Source organism: Anabrus simplex, chromosome 2 (assembly GCF_040414725.1).
Source record: "Anabrus simplex isolate iqAnaSimp1 chromosome 2, ASM4041472v1, whole genome shotgun sequence".
Classification (NCBI taxonomy): Eukaryota; Metazoa; Arthropoda; class Insecta; order Orthoptera; family Tettigoniidae; genus Anabrus; species Anabrus simplex.
In genome coordinates this window covers 665,538,844-665,559,764 of record NC_090266.1, presented here as the reverse complement: position 1 = coordinate 665,559,764, position 20,921 = coordinate 665,538,844, and the positions used below count along the sequence as shown (strand labels likewise).

Sequence of the window (20,921 nt, the reverse complement as noted above, 5' to 3'; positions counted from 1 at the left end):
GCACGGGCTAAACCGAGACGAACAACCGAAAAGACACGGTGTCCCTTGGGCAGAGGAACGCAAGCAGGCCCACTCAAAGAATGAGGGAATTCTGAGCTCAGAAGAAAGCAAAGTTCACTGCCAATTGTAGCGAGATTTAAATGTGGTCCTCGATGGCTCCAGTGAATGATAATAATAATAATAATAATAATAATAATAATAATAATAATAATAATAATAATAATAATTATTATTATTATTATTATTATTATTATTATTATTATTATTATTATTTTACGGATTTTCCGTGGTTCAGAGGAATACGAAGTGCCTGGGTTGAATGGCTGGACAAGAGATTACTTAGAACAGCATTTAACATAACAAATTTGGAAATTTTATTTGATTCCTTTTAACATAAAATTGAGAGATAGAAACTCTATTAGAGTAACAGGGAACAGTTGCAGCGTAAATAACGAGCTCGTCAGCTCTAACAATACCTGGGACTTAGAAGTTCTAAATCAGGTACAAAAACTTGAGATAATTACCTAGTCGTTAAATTACACAAAGAGCATTATTGATCCTGACAAATAGTGTTTTCAAAGAGGAAGAGTTGCTCCGAGCAAGTGCACTTCAGAGGAGTCTGAGCTCGAAGTACAAGAGTATAGCCCCTAAGAGGCGACCATTTTCTTTTAACACACTGAAATTACACCAGGCAACCTATCGGGTGACCTCACTTCAAAGGTTCCATCATTGCTCAACAATAATAGGCACTGTTCCCAAAGGGGACTAAAAGGAAGAACAGTTACGTTATGAATAATACAGGATAAACATGGGCATAATTACCCATACTACATGGCCTTAAGAGTAAAAATAAAAGTTTGCACATAACCGGCCATTAACAAAAGGCAAGGAAGCAAAACACAAGCACTCCTTATAAAAATTACCTAGAAACCTAAGTAGGCTTACTGCCAGAAGATGCAGAGGCTAATCCCATACTAAAAAGGGATAGGCGGAAATTTTAAGGCCGAGACAAGATTTATAAAATTTAGAGGATAAAAACTTTGGTCACCTAATTGCAAGGTTGAATGGGAGACGGCAGTGTGTCACTAATCGTTCCCTTACATTACATATTTCCCAGCAGACAATAGAACCAGTCCTCAAACTTCGCCTAAAATCCTACATTTAAACCACCAGTTTACAAAATTACATCAAAGAACACTGCTGAAACCTTCCCCTCAAGCTGCCCGCAGGTGCTATCACATGTTTAAGTAAATTCTGCCATTACCTTGTATCGCTGGATGTTCTTCAAACAGGCCGCGCCCCTGCCTCCTAGGCCTCTGTCAAGTTGCACTCCCAGGCACTGGAGCAATTCAGACAAGACTGCCCTAAAGTGCCCTGCTTTTGTAGTTCCGTAAAGGGAAGCTTCCACGTTAAATTGAACTACACTTTGCTGATAGGCTGGATTCCTGTACACATCCCCGGGTTTGATTGGCTAGAGAACATATTTACAAGCGTCTGACAGGAAGATAAGATGGGCGGAACTACCTGAAGTGTTAAAAACTTCGGTACATTTAAAAAAACAATCTTCAGAAAAAGGATTACCAATAACAAAAATGAAATTTCCTAAGCTCTAGATTTGTTTTTAGTCCGTGTGTGAGCTAGCAAATCGATGATAGAACCATCTAACTGTAGAAGACGAAATTCTTTGGGAGTTTAAAAGTTAAGTCCGTTGGCTTAATGGCCGTAGAGAACAGTTTATATAGCCGAGGAAGGTGTACTCCTGGTATAAATAATAATAATAATAATAATAATAATAATAATAATCTCGGTACCGAGGCAGTTGGCTACGCGGTTATAGGCGTGTAGCCGCTAGCTAGCATTCAGGAGATATTGGGTTCGAACTCCACTGTCAGCAGCCCTGAAGATGGTTTTCCGTTTCCGAGTTTCATATGAGGAAAATGCTGGAGCTGTACCTTTAAGACCATTGTATCTTCCTTCCCACCCCTAGCCCTGTCGTATTCAATCGTCTCCATAAGATCTGAGTCTCTGTAATGTAAGACAGATCTCGGTTACCCTGTGCAGGCATTTTGATTCGACCCCATTTAGGCTGCCTGCATTTTAGTTTACAAACGGTAGATGTCTGAGAGGTGGCAAATATTTCAATGAAGTGCTCAGTCCCTATGTAAGACCTTTGGTAGATCTTCGTGAGGATTTTTATACTAGCACGTGACAATTCTCTTGGGCAACACCAAATCAGTATTCTGGAGACGAGGAGTTCAGGAGCATCCACTTCCTACACGAACACTCCTGCATTCAGAGGAAGCCCTAAGAGGAATAACATCAGATTTGGAGGTTGATTAGAAGTAGGGCTAGACGCTCTACTGCAGTATCGGTCGAGCGTGGAACTAACCACTCTACCGCATAAAGTGCCGAGGTTACGGAAAGTGGAAGCCTTTACCTTCCACGCCTCCAAGGGCCTTCATGGCCTGTACTTAGATGACTTTGCTTTTTTAAAATTCATATCTCCTTGATACTTCGAAAGAGTTCAATGTAAATTTACGTTATTGCCCGTACAGGCAAGGAACGGTTTTTTTTGTTTTTTTTAAACGATATTTGATACAATGCGTTTTGTAGAGGAAATGTAGTCTCGTTTAATTTTTAAGTGTAGTTACTTTTTCATATAGTTAGTAAAGATTGTCTGAAAACGATCAAGGAGTGATTGTCTACCCAAGAATAAAATTTGTTTAACGCTAAATTCTTAGTTCATGAGAACTTGTTGAATTTGTATTAAGAATTCTCATTACCAGGAAAGGTCTTGATTGGTTAGGGGCGCGCGGCTGTGAGCTTTCATCCGGGAGATAGTGGGTTCGAATCCCACTGTCGGCAGCCCTGAATATGGTTTTCCGTGGTTTCCCATTTTCACACCAGGCAAATGCTGTACCTTAAGGCCACGGCCGCTTCCTTCAAATTCGTAGGCCTTTCCTATCCCATCGTCGCCATAAGAGCTGTGTGTGTCGGTTCGACGTGAAGCCACTAGCAAAAAGTCTATGAACTATAGTCGTGAGCCCCAGTAAAGATATTCTAGGAAAACTAAGGAATCAAATATGTTGTGAATTTCGATGGCCATCCTATGGGAAGACATTCGTTAGGCTATTCAGTGCTCGTTCTCCCACGACCTAGCCAATCGTAGCATTGTCATTGTAGGCACACATTCACGGCATGGACCAGAATAACTCGCCCAGTCAAATGGATTTCACTGTAGAAAGGAATAGCTGGTAAAGGTAGTTCTAGCTCTCAAACTACGCCGTGACTGTAGGTAAAATATCTTTCCTGGTACAGACGTACTCTGGTTGCCTGGCATGCAAGTTTTCCTTGTTTCCCCGTAGATAAGGAGCATGTCTACGTGTTCATCCGTGGGAAACATGGCGAATGACGGAAGAGACTCATTCAAGCCGTATAGCAGAGCAGCTAAAAACAGTATCAATAGCAGCGGCGTTCTACCGTTTGCATGTGGCACCCACTGGCCTGTGCCCAAGTATTAAAAACATTATACCGATGCAAAAAAAATTGAAGGATGTAGGATTCGAACCGGTACAAAAGTGCAAATACAACACATCGAAATACCGGCCCACATCAAAGACTTAATTCGTTAGACGTAACCAAAACCAGGCGCAACTGGGCACGATACCACCGCGATCGAGACCGGGAAATGAAAAACCTGCTAAAAGCAGAAATAGAAACACAAATACGGGAATACAGGTCGCGGGTCCAGAACAAGCGAAGTTTGTTCGACACAGATACCAGGCCAGTGTGGAACTTAGCAAGACATTTCACGCGAGAACCACACGTAACCCCAACACACCGCATGCACATAAATATCACTCCTACCATCTACAGCTACACCAAGAGCTCCACGGGCGAGATTTCGAAGCTCGAATGAATTCCTGTCGGTGACTATTAGGGAATGTGGAAAATAATGGAGCATTCCTGTCGAAAATCTTGTTCTCGGATTAATGTATCCGTCAACCGCCACAACATGCACCATTGGAGTGCTGACAAACCTCACTGTGTGCAACAGGCAGCCTATCGAATACAATGGGGAGTGAATATTTGGTGTGAATCTTAGGTGATCGCCTTATCAGACCATATTTCTTTGAGGATCATTTAACAGGCACACGCTACCTGCACTTTCTCTGCCATGGAATTCCAATTCTGCTGGAGGATGTACCACTTCGAGATCGTTTAACGATGTGATTTAAACAGTATGGAGCTCCACCGCATTCGATGTTGGCCGTCTGTCGCCATCTGAATGATACACATCCAAGAACATGGATAGAAAGAAGAGGAACTGTTCCTAGACCCGCCAGGTAGCCGGATTTAACTGCATTGGGCTTTTTCCTGTGGGGGCATTTGAAGCAAATAGAGAGTCGCAATGAAACTCATACACGATGGTAATCTGTTTTGTTATGAACAGAAAGTTGGGTGATTATATTTGTCAAAATTTTCTTTGCAATATAACGTGTCCATCATTTATTATTATGCCACTACTTGTTAGTCATCTTGTCCATAAATTAACAAAAGTATGATTCTTTGGTATTATGCTGCTGCTCGAGGTCACAAGGAATCTCATACAGACATCGATGGACAGGTATAAACAGTGTTTGTCAAGTGCAATACGAAGCGCAGGAAAAAAGTTGAGTATATCGTCAAGTGTTGCAAAGTAAAGGTACGTTATAGTGTTATAATGAGCGTCAGAGAGGCCAGTCTTCGAAAGGAGAGAGAGTTGATGATTTTTAATTATAAAACAGGAACATCATTAAGAGAAACTGTGCATTGTGTTGTAGGTGTGATAGATAGTATCAACCGGATTGAAAACTAGGACAAAGTCAGAAAAGAATCCTTAACTCCACAGATGAACGTTGGATACTGAGAGATTAAGAAGAATCCAATGGAGTGCTCCAAAACTTGCTGTGACGGTTGAGGAAGTTACAGGGAATAAAGCCCATCCAGAAACAGACGCATTATCAGGAAAAGTAATAGGCATGGAAGAGTAAATAGGAGAAAGCCATTAGTCAATAAACCGAATAGGAAGAAGAGGCGACGGTTTGTTAGAGAGCACACGGGAAAAAATCTTTGACTTCTGGAAAGCGGTAATATTGCAGATGACTGCGAATTCACTCTCTGAATCAGAGAGGAAAGTTAATGTCTGGAGAAAACCTAATGAACTAAAAACCTACCAATATGCGTCCAAGTGTTAAATACGATGGAGGTGGTGTCAATGCCTGGGGCTGCATGGCAGATAGTGGTGTAGGGAAGTTGACTTTCATTGACATAATGGATAAAAACGTGTATTTGAACATATGAAAAACAATTTGCCTGCTAGTGCTCACAAACGTGGAATACACGATCAATAAAAGTATTATCTGGATAAAGACCGCAAGCAGAAAGCTCGCATAGTGAGAATGCTGTTCTTCTATAACTGTCGAAAGGTGCTGGAAAGACAAACTCAATCACCAGATTTAAATTCTATAGAGAACTTGTGGCATCACTTAGAAGTGGCAATAGGGAAACATAAGATTTCCAACAAAGATGTCCTGAAAGCTGCTTTACACGAAGAATGAGAGAAAAGTCCATAATACGAAGAATTGGTTCGATCCATGCCTCTCCGTTTGTGGGATGTTAGACGAACCAAGGGATATCCAACAAAATACTGAGTTTGTAGATAATTGTCTTACTCAGAACTTCAAGGACCTACAGTACTACAGCGTTTATGAGTTTCATTGTGTTCTTTTTGTGTACGTTTGAGAAGAGCATTTTAATTTCCTCTGTAGATGAAATATATTTGTTAATTTTGAATACTGGAGTAGGAAATTGTGTATTTATTACAACAGAATTAAAACACGCTAGAAATAAAAATGTTTGTAAATGCTCAAAGAAATATTCTGCTAATGTATGAGTTGCATTGTGACTCGCTGTAATTCACACTCAAGTGCTAGAAAATCCCGATCACCACCGGTAACTCATCACCGAAACTTGCAGATCAATAACACCGACCATGCTTCTGCGTGCCAGATCTATTCAGCAGTGGGGCCCAGATGCGCATAAACAAAGATCATCACTTCCGGCATTTGCAACCGTAGCTAAACATAGTCAGCGTAGTTTGGTTCCCCCTCTTCCTATTCCGTACTTACTCGGCGCTGATATCAGATCGGTCCTCCGTAGTGTCAGTCATTCACTGAAAATGTGCGTAAAAGAGGATACTTCACGTACGTTGAGGTAAAACTTTTAATTTTTGTTTTTGTAATCATCCTCGGCCCGGATTCGAACCTCCCACCTCACACTGAAGACCTGCCTACTTTATTTCCCCTTAGCAACTACGCTATAGTGCACTGCGACACAATGTGTGCAGATTATAGCTCATGTAATAGTTTCAACGCGGTCACAATTCCCCCTTCATGTTTCGCAGAAATTTTATTTTCGTATAATTTTGGGGAGAATAGGTTACCTAGGAGAATAATGGACTCTGTTATCGAGGGTAAGAGAAGTAGAGGGAGACCAAGACGACGATGGTTACTCAGTTTCCAACGATTTAAGAAGTATAGAACTAAATGAGGCCACAGTACTTGTTCCAAATAGAGGATTGTGGCGACGTTTAGTAAATTCTGTGGCTTGCAGACTGAAAGCTGAAAGGCATAACAGTCTATCATGTATGTTAGAGAACGCACTCGTGATTGCCATTGTTGAACACTGTTAAAACTTAACTTCTATTATGGTTAGGCGGTAAATACAAAGATAGGTTTGTTTTTGCTGTGCGTACCACATGCTTTCATGACATACCGCTTTATAAAACCGCCCGTTAGTTCGTCTGCATGAAACAAAACTAGTTGATGCAAGAGAATCACCCCGTATAAGAAACAGGGTGAGGGATAAAATCCAAATAACTATAAAGGGATAACGTTACTAGATTCACTAAGTAAGATATATACTGCGATACTCGCGAATAGAACTGGGCAGAGGGTTGCTCGATGCTGTTGTGACTCCTATCAGGATTCAGAAAGGGAATGAGGAAAAGTGGTAATATACAGTAATTGACGTAAAAATAGTAATGGATAAATAGATTAAGGAAGAAAAGGCAAGCTGTACATCACGGCAATCGATTCAGAGAAAGCTTTTGATTCGGTGTGTAGATGGGCTGTCGTATATAAGTTGAGTCAGAACGGAATATCAAGGAAGAGAGCAATTGAAAACGAACATTCAGAATGTTAATGCTTTATGAATGAGAAAGGTGGGAGTAGTAGTGAGAGAGATTTTCAAAACTGGGTCTTGAAGAGGGTTGCACATTGTCATACATGTTATTTTTGTTTAATGATATCTTCCAATCGGAAGGCTTTGAGAAAGCCTATCCATGTTTCGAGAACAAAGATATTCCGGGTCTGATCTTCGCAGGTGATATCCTATTCACAACACCTGTAAAGTTGCAAAATAGTATTAATAAGATAGTAAATTATCTAAAAATGAATCCACAGAAAACCAGTTATGGCGTGTAAAAGGGGTGACAAACTTTCAAAGTGAACGGTGGTGGTGGTTGAAAAATATTTGAATACCTAAGGACAGTTATCAATAGCAATGGCGGATGGAGAAAAGGTAGAGCAAACATGGAGTAAATGCCAATGGTAGTATAAAAATACTGAATAGACAGATGCCCGAACATCAGTATAAAATTCAGAAAAATGTATTTAATTCAGGGCCGGTTCTACCATCTGCTGGTAAAGTGGCTGGCAGCTGCCCGGGAGGTAAACTGCCTGGAGGTGTAAATCGGCTGGTACTTTGGCTTGCGCCCAACCACCTCCGTGCAAGCGCTAGGTAGCTACCCGGAGCTAGACACCGATATACGAAGTTGGCTAGACTGATTTTCAGCGACTTCTCGCTTTCGAGTGTGGTGCTATCTATCGTCAGATGCATGAAACTCATTTCGATTGTCTTATTTCCCTGTGCTTGCGTTTGCTGATTATCACCAAGAAGCCTAATAAGGGGAGTCCTAAGAGTTATGGATAACGATTTATGTCAAGCTTTCGTGATTTTAATCTATGATCTTCAATATCAATACCTAATTGGGATTAAAATCCTCGAGATTACATTTTCTTACGCCCGTTATAACCTGTCATGTAATGTAGCGTTTTTGAAAAGTATTCTCGTAGAAGATTGATCAAGTCGTTCGCTCCGTAATAGAAGGTACGCAGGTTTTCATCGTATTTCTAATTTACATTTTAAAATGTATTTTACCGGGCGAGTTGGCCGTGCGTGTAGAGGCGCGCGGCTGTGAGCTTGCATCCGGGAGATAGTAGGTTCGAATCCCACTATCGGCAGCCCTGAAAATGGTTTTCCGTGGTTTCCCATTTTCACACCAGGCAAATGCTGGGGCTGTACCTTAATTAAGGCCACGGCCGCTTCCTTCCAACTCCTAGGCCTTTCCTATCCCATCGTCGCCATAAGACCTATCTGTGTCGGTGCGACGTAAAGCCCCTAGGAAAAAAAGTATTTTCGTTCCCTGCCGTTGTTCTTAACTCTCTTTTACGCGCTTCCATATAGGCCCTACGTAGGCCTACACACACACACACACACACACACACACACACACACACACACACACACACATCTTCTTTAAGGATTGATTGCCTTTGAGCATTCTATCTGCAGGCTTCTGTGAATTGATTAAGTATCTCCACGATGGTCTATTTGCAACTAGTTCTGTGACCTCGTTTAATTCCACATGCTTCCATTTATTGATAAAGCATTTCATTCTAATGTTTAACTTTATGAAGATAAAGTTGGAAGGTACCTACTGTAAATGTAAAGAACTAATCGGGATAAATATCCATTCATAGGAAGAGGAATTCGGGAATGGAATAGTTTCCAATTTCTTCGAAATAATTTACAAGAAGACTATGTAAACAACTAATAGGGAATCTGCTACCTGGGCGACAGTCCTATGTGCTATTAATTATAACACCACTTTCTGTAAGTACCGTAGCATACATATAAAGCAATTTCCTAGTAGACATAATACTGTGATTAAATATTTCAATGAAATATATTATTAACAAAAGAACGTATGAAAAGAGGCATACAGATTAACACAACGCTAATAATGGAAATAAAAGATTCGTCATAATAAAGACTCGAACCTGCATACCTTGCATTACAAAGTAAGCGTGCTAGCCATTACGCTACGAGAACACTTCATCGTTTATAACACATACATTAACTTCTACCTCGTGTCTGAAAACTGAAAAAGTAGAAAATTAAAACCCATTTGAAATTATTTCCAAACAGATTTTGATTTTATATCCTTTTAAAGTTTCTTTACGAAAGCTTGACGTATAAAATGTGTTCCCTGCGCTACCGATGCGAGAGGCTGGTGTGACCGTTGCAACACAAGGGCAGCATTAATGTTCAAGATCCTGTAATACAATATCAGCCACTGTTACAGTATCATGCTTTTTCAGTATATTAAGCTAATTTAAGTTGTACGTCACCAGAAATACAGCTAATAATGTTCAACTCTCAAAACTTGCCCGGCAGGTAAAGTCTTATCGGGCCCTCGAAGTGGCCGAGAAATTACGCGCCGGGTAACTACGATTTATGCTGCCGATAGCGCTACCTGGGGGTGGTCGAACGGAAACATCCTTTTACGCGGAGGGCAAATTACGCGCTACTTTACCAGTAGGTGGTAGAACCGGCCCTCAGTACTTAAAACAAAGTTATGGAGTAGAAATTTGTGGATTAGAAGACGGAATTGTAGCATTATATGGGGTCGTAAATAAATTCGCCAAACTAATAATGGGATTGCCAAGCTGTACTGCAAAAAGTAGTGAGGCTTGTGTGAAAGGGTGAGTATATGGGCGGATGTTGTTAAACGAACAGTTAAATATTGGTTGAGACTAAAACGAGGGCAGGAGGTGAAATTATAAGGATGGTATACCAGCACCAAATTAAACATCAAAATGAGGGTTATTTTACTGGGTGGATGGGGTGAAGTAACTACGATGACATATGAATGGGGCACCACTGGGAAATAAATTTGTCGAAGGATGGTGTGGGATTATGTAATGTGGTAGTCCAAAGTGTGAAAGGCATAAAGACAGACAAGAAAATAATAGCAAGAGAGCACTTGCAGAATTTTGTAAAATAAGTAAAACGGTCTGAAATGTTAACAAAAAGGAAAATGAGAGGGATAATTTGGTGGCGGATTGGAGTATATTATAATAATAAAGCCATAAGACATGAGGAAAATCGATGCAGTTATGCGATAAAGATGCGCAAGTGGCACACCTAGCCAAGAAACAACGATCGAGAGAAATATATTATGGATTGGAAGGAGATAGGTAAAATCGTAAATGAAGCTCAAGTTTACACTCCTGTTAAGTTATTAAACATAGAATGGAATACACCGGGGAGAACAGCAAAAACAATGTAATATTATAAGAATGTGGGAAGAAAAATTTAAAGAAGGTGAAAACAGATATTTAGCTAGTAGTAAGAATATACATATGGAGGTTTCTTCGACTTTTAGTTGAAGTCCAGGAAGTACCTCAAACGCCATCTAATCATTAAAGATACGTCCAAGAATTATTTATAGGGTATACAGTATATTAGCAAATTATAGTTAAATAATTTTGTAACATTATCTTAGTTGAATTTTCTTTAATATCGTGTACCACAAAAAACAATGTATTATACCGTATAAATGAATACTCTCTCCCCAGTTTTGGTAATCCGTGACTGGGACATCAGAGTATTTTCGTTCGTTCATTCAAATAACTACTTATTACAGTGTAGTATTATGATAATAGAGGAGGCCTAACTAGTAGGTAATTGTCCTTAGAGGAAGAGCAAAATCTTCCAGTATTCGTAGTCTCATATCCGGGACACAAACTGTGTGTACACTGATAACAGAATGTTGTAGCGTCTCAAAACATATCCATTAAATGGCAATTATTCTCTTCCAAACTGTGTCAACACACAGGAATTCCACATGAATCGCGTTGTTAGTTTGTCCAGTCTCGACTGGCTCTTTAGTGTAGTTGGTTAGAAGCTAGCTCTCGGAGCTCGGAAGTTGTGGCTTCGAATTCTTACAGTCTGTTAGCTTTCTAACAGCCCTTGAATGTGTGCCCTTCTTGTCAGATAATGTACTGGCACGTTAAAGTTCAGGACATGAAAAATATATTTTGAGCTTTTTTGCATCTTTTCAATATGCTTCAAAGACTACTCGAAATAAATATCGTGAAAACCCAACATTCCAAGTAGGGCCTACCCAATTTGCATATTCTACTAAGCACACAGTCACATACACATTTCCCCACTGGAAGAGAGCACAACGTGTAATGGTCAGTTGACTGACCAAAACAAGTCTAGTGAGTGGTTAAAGAGAAATTCGAGAATGGAACGCCAGTCTATTCAAGGACAAAATTATAAAGGATCACTTCATACCTCTTTGAAGAAAATACAACTACATGTGCTTTTCGACAGTGCATGGGTTATGCTACATGGGAAGGGACCGATTTTCTATATAAATTTGGGTCCAGATTTATCAAGGTATAAAATTGTGTACAGTAAAAGTTGTACAGAAAGGAATAGAATTAAGTAATTTTATAAATATATATTACTAAACCAAACCGCATGGTGCAACAGCCCAGAAGGGCCATGGCCTAAAAGCGACCGCTGCTCAGCCCAAACACCTACAGTTTATGAAGTGTCGTGTGGTCGGCACGACGAATCCTCTCGGCCTTATTCTTGGGTTTCTAGACCGGGACCGCCGTCTGTCAGATAGCTCCTCAATTGAAATCGCGTAGGCTGAGCGGACCTTGAACCAGCCCTCAGATCTGGGTAAAATCCCTGGCCTGGCCGGGATTCGAACCCGGGGCCTCCGTGTAAGAGGCAGGCAGGCTACCCGTTCACTGCGGGGTCGGTAATATATTTACCAGATGTTGTAATGAGTTGAATCCTAACTGAGAAGTGATGTGGATATGTATGCGGAAATTTTCTTACGAAACTGGAGTGTTCATTGTAGAGACAGAATAGGAACGGTCGGAGGGAGAGTATTCATACTGGTGGAAGAAAAAGTTGACGAGAAACACTAAATCCTAGATCCAAGGCTTATCGCGAGAGATAGTAGGCAAGTTGATGTTTTTGGGGTATAGAACTCGAAAGGGCGACGCTGATGCGGAATTATTGGATAAAATAATCAGCTATGTTGTGGAAAATGACGTGGGAAGAACGTGATTGTAGACGGTGATCTCAATTTACAAACTGTCAGTTCGGAAGGCAATGAGAATGCAGGAAGAATGACCAACAGATAGTAAACAAATTAATTTGGGAAGGACAGCTGGATCAAAATGTGATGGAACTAACCAAATGGAAAGAATACTCTGGACGTAGTGCTGGTAAAACCAGATGAGCTCTATAAAGAAACTGAAGTAATAGATATTATGTGATCACGAAGCTGTTTTCGTCATAGTTTAAAATAAATATGATAGAAATTATGGTTGTAAAAGTAGGACTAATAGGCAGTACTGTATGGTAGATAACACAAGCATGAGTTTTTAAAAAGTAATTATGATCCCTGAAAAATAGTAAATAAGAATGTAAACGGTCTGTGTGATGGGTTTAAGTTCAAAGCAATTGTTCAGGAATGTGAAAACAGGTATGTAACTTTTAAAAAAGGTAAGGAATGGTAATCGCTCGATATATTAAACTACATAAGCAGAGAGACTAAGAAGGTGGTGCAGGTTGGAAAGAAATGGTTAGAAATAGTTGCGGAAGTAAGGAGAAATGGAAGGAACTTACTGGGAATTTTAAAATAGCAAAGAAGTCGGCTACGGATAATATGATGGCAAGTATAATTAGTAATCACACACATTTTAGTGTAGAAGGGAAGGTATGTATAGGTACTTGAAGGCAGAGGGGTTCCAAAAAGGAATCATTAATGGACAAATGGAGTATATACACAGGGTGTATCAGAATTATACCGACAAAAGATCAGGGGTGCAATCGGATTGGCAGATAATTTTTCTTTCCGAATAAATGAAGTTACTTTGTTACTTCGGGCTCGCGATTCAAATCGACGAATTTGCCGTATTTGCTATGTCAGAGTGCCAGCCGCTGCCTGTTGCTGTTCCTCAGAGGAGGGGAGGGAAAGGAAGTGGGAGACAGATGTGGGCTAATACTCACCCGGGGAGGGGTCGGGCTTTAGCAAGTGCGATACGGTGACACCGGCTGAAACCCGCGGTATGTTAGTGTCTGATGCTTATTTCTCGGCATGATTCAAGCCGGTGTTAAGTCACGTGCAGATTTAGCAACATCGCCTCACAAACCCCACTTTAATTCGCCCGCGAAGCGATCGAATTGGCTAACTTCAGCACTCGATGAAATAGCAACGGCGCGAGTTACCAGATTATTTCAGTATGAACAACCAGCTAACGCTCATATACCCGGTTCGCGTTGTTTCCGACCGCCCTGCGTGCATGTGCATTTATTGGGTCATCCTGAAATAGAACAATAAAACAGTTTTAAGTCTGATAAATTACCGTATTACATGCGAGGGATATGTAATACCAAGCGCTCATTATCTTTTCATTTTTGAGTGACTATACAGAAGCTGTAACAGTGAGTGTTCACATGCTTAAATCGTATGCTGCAAAGTGGGGAGGGGAGGTTAGGTACGATCCAAAAGAACGGAGTCAGTTGTACGCAGAAGCTAAGAGAAAGGAGTGTAAATAGGAAACATTGTATCGTAACATATTTCATGATTTTAAGGCTGGTCCTGTAAACTTAGGGTATGTTATTCATTGAAAGAAGAGCATAAAACTGAAGTTGTATAACTATAGCTTTATATTATCATTTGCATTCTTGTAATAATTTTACGTCCCACTAGCTACTTTTACGGTATTCGGACAGTTCTTTAAATGTGCCAGTAAATCTACCGATACGTGGCTGACGTAGGCCAGCGCTCTACTTGAGCGGCTACAAGCCCGGCTTGTATTCTTGTCTTAAATGGTATATTAAATAGTACTTCTTGCATTCGCTTGTAAAAAAAAAAAAAAAAAAAAAAAAAGAGAGCCTATACAACTAAGACAATCAAGTTCAACTCAGAATATTGAGGTCCAGACATTGACAACCCACGAGCGATGATATCATGTTTAGTCGTTGTTAGTGCATTGCCCGTCATGTGGAAAAGCTAGTTGTGCAATCACACACACAACCTAGTTACTGCTCTGTCGTGAAGAGTTGCGGAGTTGTCAGCGAGACTCTCACCAGAGCAAACTTCCAGCTTAGACGAGAATGGTTCCGTAGGTCGTGATGTAGCGATCGGATGCTGTACACGGGAATGTACGCAACAATCTATCGAATAGGCTACTTACAGTACCTAAGTTTGCTGTGTAACTGCTTGCTTGTATAACTGAGAAATAGTCGTAGGTGGCAGAGAACACACATGGTAAAAGATAGCATAATATGAACGAGATCCGTTGTAGAGCATAAAGGTTTAGTCTCTTGCTTTGCCCTTTTCCTTTCTACGTAGACAAATAATATAAATATAAGGCATTACGGTGTAACTACTCCCACTACACTTACACCTTAATCTCTCTCACACAATATACATTATATTTGTTGAGCGCCATTTGCTGTAAAAAAAACCCAACAAAATTCGGAGAGCATGCCTCTTATCTCAATTATCTCAAGGCGTGAGGTGGTAAACTCACACATCTGGCAATATACAGGAATATGATCAGGACAATAGTAGATTACGGTTGTATGTCCACAATTGAGGAAATAGAATAACTTATTATTAAAATAAAACTGAATTTATGACTATACTTAACGTCACAATGAACTAACATTGTCGTACTTTAATTTAACACAAAAATATACCTTGCTGTTACAGAAGCATAAAATTTAATCTAAATAAAGAAAGCTATTTGCATGAACTTGGAATGAAATATAACACCGCTGATTACATTCTTCTTCATGTTATTAAAGCATAACATGTCGGATGGTGTAATTACCTGATGTATGCATACACCACTTGAAATTCCTGGAAAAACTACTGAGTTGAAGTCAGAAGTAGTCTGCTGTAATCTTTTCTTATGTAACCTGGAGTTGACCTACATTTCCTTCCCGAGTGTAGTAACCTCCAATGCGGTTACGTCCACTAAATTGCGAAGTCCCTCACAAGTAGATGATGTTTCACTATCAGCCCAGTACCAGTCTCTACTAAGATCAAACCACCACTCGTAGACCTCTTCGACGATTCTAAGACCTCTTCAGACACCTCTTAGAACACTTAGACCACCTCTTAGTACTGACCACCACTCTTCGACGGGCCAACTATTCTTACCTCTACTTTTATCAACTCGTAATGACCACAAATCTCCCTACTATCTGGTCATCCCTTCCACCTAAACACACGGCAGCTAGCGAATACAGACACTCGGTCGAAACCATGTGACCACGCACTGAAATCATCAGTCATGCCTAAAAGCTTGTCCACGCTCATAAACGATTACTATATAGCATGTCAGCGGAAAATTTACTTACCTCACAGTCTCGGTTCAACTTAGCCTCGATTGCAAAATAATATGCCAGCTCATCTGGCCAGTTACCAGTTACAGTATGACTATCTCAAACCAACAAATCTCACTTATTAATATACAGAATTACAAACAAAATTCCCTTATCCAATGATTAAATAATACGCGTGATACGTAATTATTATAGTCTAAATGATGAAAAACAGAATATAAAATCCAATGAATCGGGTCAATTAATAATAATAATAATAATAATATAATAATAATAATAATAATAATAATATGACGGGTACTACAGCGTTCCTGGAGTGTGGTTTTGCCGTGAACCGCGCGATCTGTTGGTGCGCGCTCTCCAAATGTTTAGCCTTTGTTCAAGGGCTGTGGGTTATTACGAAACTTTAATATTTTACACGTGTTTATTTGAACCAGTCACAGTTCTATGCTTTGGTTTTCGTAGATATTTTCGTAATCTTCGCAACTGTCCCATGTAAAAGTTCAGCGCCACAGCGTTATGCAGCGAGTAAGCGAAAATTTTTAATACAGTTGCCTACAAGATATATAAGGCCGGGAAATACAGCACACTAGATTCTGCCTCATACTTCCGACCAGAGCCGGTAGAGTTCTTTACTGAGCTGTGTCGCCCGCTCATTGCAACACGTTCCAGTACGAAAACATACAAAAAAAAAATCATTAAAACTAGCAATTTCACAAGACACCAAACAGATCTGAGATAAAAAAAATAGACCAGGAGTAGTTGTATGACTTACTTTCTACAACGTATTTCTTACACTTTGCTTAAACGAAATAGGTAATTCACGAAACAAGCAGAGAAGTCTATTAGCGAGTTTGTCACTTCTTCCAGTTTTCTCTAATTCTGCCTCAGTGTATCCTATAAACTGATCGAGATTACGGTCATATATAACTTAGGGTTTCATCACCATGTTATAAATTATCAGCTATCCTACCTTTTCCTCCACACATCTGATGTTCCGACATTCGTATTGAAGCCGCTGTTTGGAGAGCGATGTTATGCCCGTTTCATCATTAGAAAATCCTATATAATTTTTCTGAGTGGTACAGTTAATCAGTGCCAGGATTTCAAATCTGTAGCAGGTAGGTGCTTTCCTATGCCAGAGGATGCAAATTTTTAGCGTCGTTTCTCCGTATTCCACTTTTTCTTCCCGTAAGATTCAGTTTGTTCTAACAGGAATAAAGCTCCTAAATGATAATTTGTAAAATTATTTTCAATTTGGTTTACATTTCGGTCATTACCGTATCCTATTTCTCAATATAAATACGGTTTTCCGTAATCTGGCATTTGAAATCTCAATATATATATAGATTTAACATAGATACTTTCCTTGACATAGAAACTAGAACTGTAGGTACTACTTTTTTGTTTGTGGGTGACGTAGATCAGTTATATGCTGAAGATATGGTATGTTCATCATTATCTGAATCAGAAATGTTACTATATTTTGATGGCAATACGTCACATCTTGGAGCTGGAACCTTCCTGCGTTTGACACTTTTCTGTTGTCAACAGGATATACACTAAAAACAGAAGGAACTTCGTTGGGGAGAATTCGCTTGATCGATATGCTTACACTGAAATCTGATGTATTAAAGTGCAGGCTACATACAGTACTCGTGCCTCGAAATAGCTTGCCGGCATTTCTCTCTTAAACCGCACTCCGAGGGAAAATTATGGAACGTCACATATTCTTGCTTTTTAGTGGTATCCGAAGTATATAGAGGTACAAAACAGTGCAAGATGCTTTTCAACCACACGGACACGCACAGACAAACAATACGCACAATAAATCGCATAAAATCATCACATCACAACATCACAATTACTCCGTAAATCACAATGTTAAATTCCGCCAAGAGCAGAACAGAAACCTGACATCTAGCGGCCAAACCGTGAACACGGTCGGGCCGTCTTTTCAGCAGCAAATTAGTAGCTATGACCCGGCCTTGTATATCTCGTAGGCAACGATAATACACTCTACCTTAAGTGCTGCCACTGGCTGAATGGTCAGCGTTGAGGCCTTCGGTTCGGAGGGTCCCTGGTTCGATTCCCGCCCGGGCCGGTGATTTTAATCGCGTCTGATTAATTCTGGCTCGGGGACTGAGCGTTTGTGCTTGTCCCAACACTTTACTCTTCATATTGTCCGACTCGTTGGCTGAACGGTCAGCGTACTGGCCTTCGGTTCAGAGGGTCCCGGGTTCGATTCCCGGCCGGGTCGGGGATTTTAACCTTCATTGGTTAATTCCAATGGCCCGGGGGCTGGGTGTTTGTGCTGTCCCCAACATCCCTGCAACTCACACACCACACATAACACTATCCTCCACCACAATAACACGCAGTTACCTACACATGGCAGATGCCGCCCACCCTCATCGGAGGGTCTGCCTTACAAGGGCTGCACTCGGCTAGAAATAGCCACACGAAATTATTATTATTATTACTCTTCATATTCACACAATAAATATACTATCAATCACAACAAACACGCAATAGTGATCAGATCCCTCCATATAGGGTTGGCGTCAGGAAGGGCATCCGGCCCTAAAACAGGGCCAAATAAATAAATACAAATGTATATACGCGACCCCACAGATGTGGGGAAAAAGCGGTAGAAGACTCTACCTTAAGTGTTGGCGTCGATTATATAGTACGAGTAATTATAAGTATTGCAAAGAATTATGCCTAAGTCGCAACTGTTCTCACAGTAAATATATTACCAACATACTCCTGGGACAAGGATAATTTCTAAACCGGGTACATAGAACACATCAGACCACTCAAAACACTACGCAGAATATGCAATTGTCACCCACTTACTGGGCACTGGATGTGAATACTGGAACATTAACAGAAATATTAGCTCTGGCGGCTACATCCTTGACACTCCAGCACAATAAGAATCACACCTATATGCCCTCTACTTCAAAGCCAACTGCATTCTCACTGAACACATTCAAATCAAAATTTCCTGCAGTACAGTCACAACACATCACATACAAAAATGCCTTTCTAACAGCTATATTGGGAACAGGCACAGACATTACAAATTCTTGTCTTGTAGTTGCCGAGCATGACAGTTTCCAAAGGATTGAAAGCTCTCTAACAAGGTCAGTTATGTACAGTTAAATGCAGTTTTGACGTCGGCATACTTCTTTGCAAAACATACCTTTGCTGGCACATGTTTGATTTTCCTACATATTATGTAATCTTTCGCCCTTGATGCATGCGCCTGGTGATATTGCACTGTTGAATGAAATAGGACTTCTATTGTACTAATTTCTTGTTCCAGATTCCACCACAGAGGCTCCCGATGAACCGGATATAAAAAAGGACCGTCGTTGGTTGAAGTTAGGTGAGTGGAGTGCCATTTTACTTGCATTTCAGTATGTTTGGTGTGTGGGGGGACTTGTCTCATAACCTGTTCCTATGTACATTAGTACCTGTAGTAATTAATACAATTAGGGAGAGACCTTATATTGATGTTACCAGTTTTACAATTGTAAATAATTAAGGGTAGGATGACACGGAAACGTCCATGAGCTATGTTAGAAAGTCCAATCCCTGGGGAGAAGGGGTAAAGAATACACCCACCCTTATTCTCCTGCCTGTCCTAAGAGGTGACTGTAAGGGACGACCCTGGCAAGCTACTGGTTTTGAGCACGGTTTAAGTGTATTAAACCTTCTGTGAGTGAGAGGGTGTGAATACATGTACAGGTATTCCCTGCGTGACGTAAAACACGATTAGAAGGGTTATGTGGCCATCGGTCCCCTCTCGAAGGTTCGACAGATTCGAAATTGTATGTACGTGCTGCGTGTGTGACTTCGCCTAAAAGCGCAGACGGTATCAATATCTCGTCGGATGGGAGCGCCCTGTACCATGGCTGTAGTATCCGCCTGAAATGACAGGTCCGCGCACAGCCTATGCCTGAGCATGGAACCCCTCTGTATACGCTATAGAGTACATGTCTATATGGCATCATTTAACATCGGACCCCCGGGCAGTTCCTTTCAAGCCAGGTGGGCATTGCCTTGGCTGCGTGGCTGTTAGAGGCAGTCCGTGATAGGAGTAGGCGGCGTTCGCGGAGGATACTTTTGGGCATGGCTTAAAAAAACTCGAAAGCTGCCGAGGGTGGTCCACCGACGAAGTCCTTAACTTTAGATTCTCTGCGGGTTGCAGCCCCGCGGTAACATGCGCAGCGTGAAAGAATGGGTTCCAGCTTCCCTAGGTTCCTGCTTGCTACTGTATCCGATGGGAATTACTTTAAGCCGGTGAACTCAATCCTGTTCAGTAGAAATATAGGCGTCTAAGTAAATGCGCAATGTAAGACGCACACCACCACAGACCGAAGTGATCGGTTGCTAAAGTGTGACCTCTTAAGCGAATTCTCCGTCAAAATGCAAGAGGTAAAATCTGAATCTGGTTCCCGGAGTGATCTTCTGCCGCGGTCTGATCTTGAACACAATGAGCTAATGGAAGACATAAAGAACCGTGGCGAGACACGTCGTGAGACGCGCGAAGGCAGCGGTCTCCTTTAAGCTGTCAGTGTTGTTACAGAAACAGTAACGACCTATCTTTGTGATTTGAGGTCGTATATTTCGCTTCCGATGTGGTGCTGTAACTACCAAATGTTCGGATCATGATATCTCGTTGTTCGAAACAATTCTTGTGTGGTACATGTGGAAAAGCTCATGGCGCGGTGCAGTGCACACCTAACAAGTGAACTGCCCTGGTCCATTTTCCTCGAGATGGAAAATGTATCTATTGGTGCGAAGATGATCCAAATGATAGTATCTCATACCAGGAAGTGCAGCGTAAGTTTAATTTCTTGCATGAACTTGTTAAGACACTAGACTGTAGCATCGTAGGACAGTCCGTCAAGTTCGTTCCTTCCAGCATTAATACAGAAGATAACGGCGCTCAAAGACTCCCCTCTTTCGGCCACAAATAAGTCTGTGCCGGCGGAGGAAACTAAACCAGTAAACAGGGGAGGAAGGCCAAGTATTCATCCCCCAAGAATTTGGTGCAAGCCGCTACTAAGGAGGCGGTGTCATCGACCAGGACTTCAAATGTAGCCCTCAGCCCGTCTAACATAGAATAAAAGGCGTGGAATAATGGAGCGCTACCAAGCGCCCCCTCATTCCTTCGATCAAGTAGAAACCGTGCTCTCCATCCAGAGGGGGGGGGGGGGGGGTCAGCGCCAGCTGGAGCATCTTCCTCAAAGCCATTGCACTTTTGTCAGAGGAAGTCTCCCTGCCGCCGAAGAGCGTCTCGGTCTACCGGGAGCCTCGATTCCTTCGAAGCCTCGTCAGATGACGATGTG

General features: G+C 41.1%; 1 protein-coding gene across 8 annotated transcripts in view; it reads left to right on the top strand.

Annotated features, from left to right (window-relative positions):
* The window catches only part of PMCA (plasma membrane calcium-transporting ATPase 3), a 1,641,549-nt gene that overhangs the window by 557,340 nt on the left and 1,063,288 nt on the right, over positions 1-20,921 (top strand). For all 8 annotated transcript variants that reach the window (XM_067141188.2, XM_067141187.2, XM_067141184.2 and 5 more), the window contains one exon: positions 18,890-18,952. The gene's annotated coding sequence lies outside the window, so the exon portion shown is untranslated. The remainder of the gene's footprint in view (positions 1-18,889; positions 18,953-20,921) is intronic.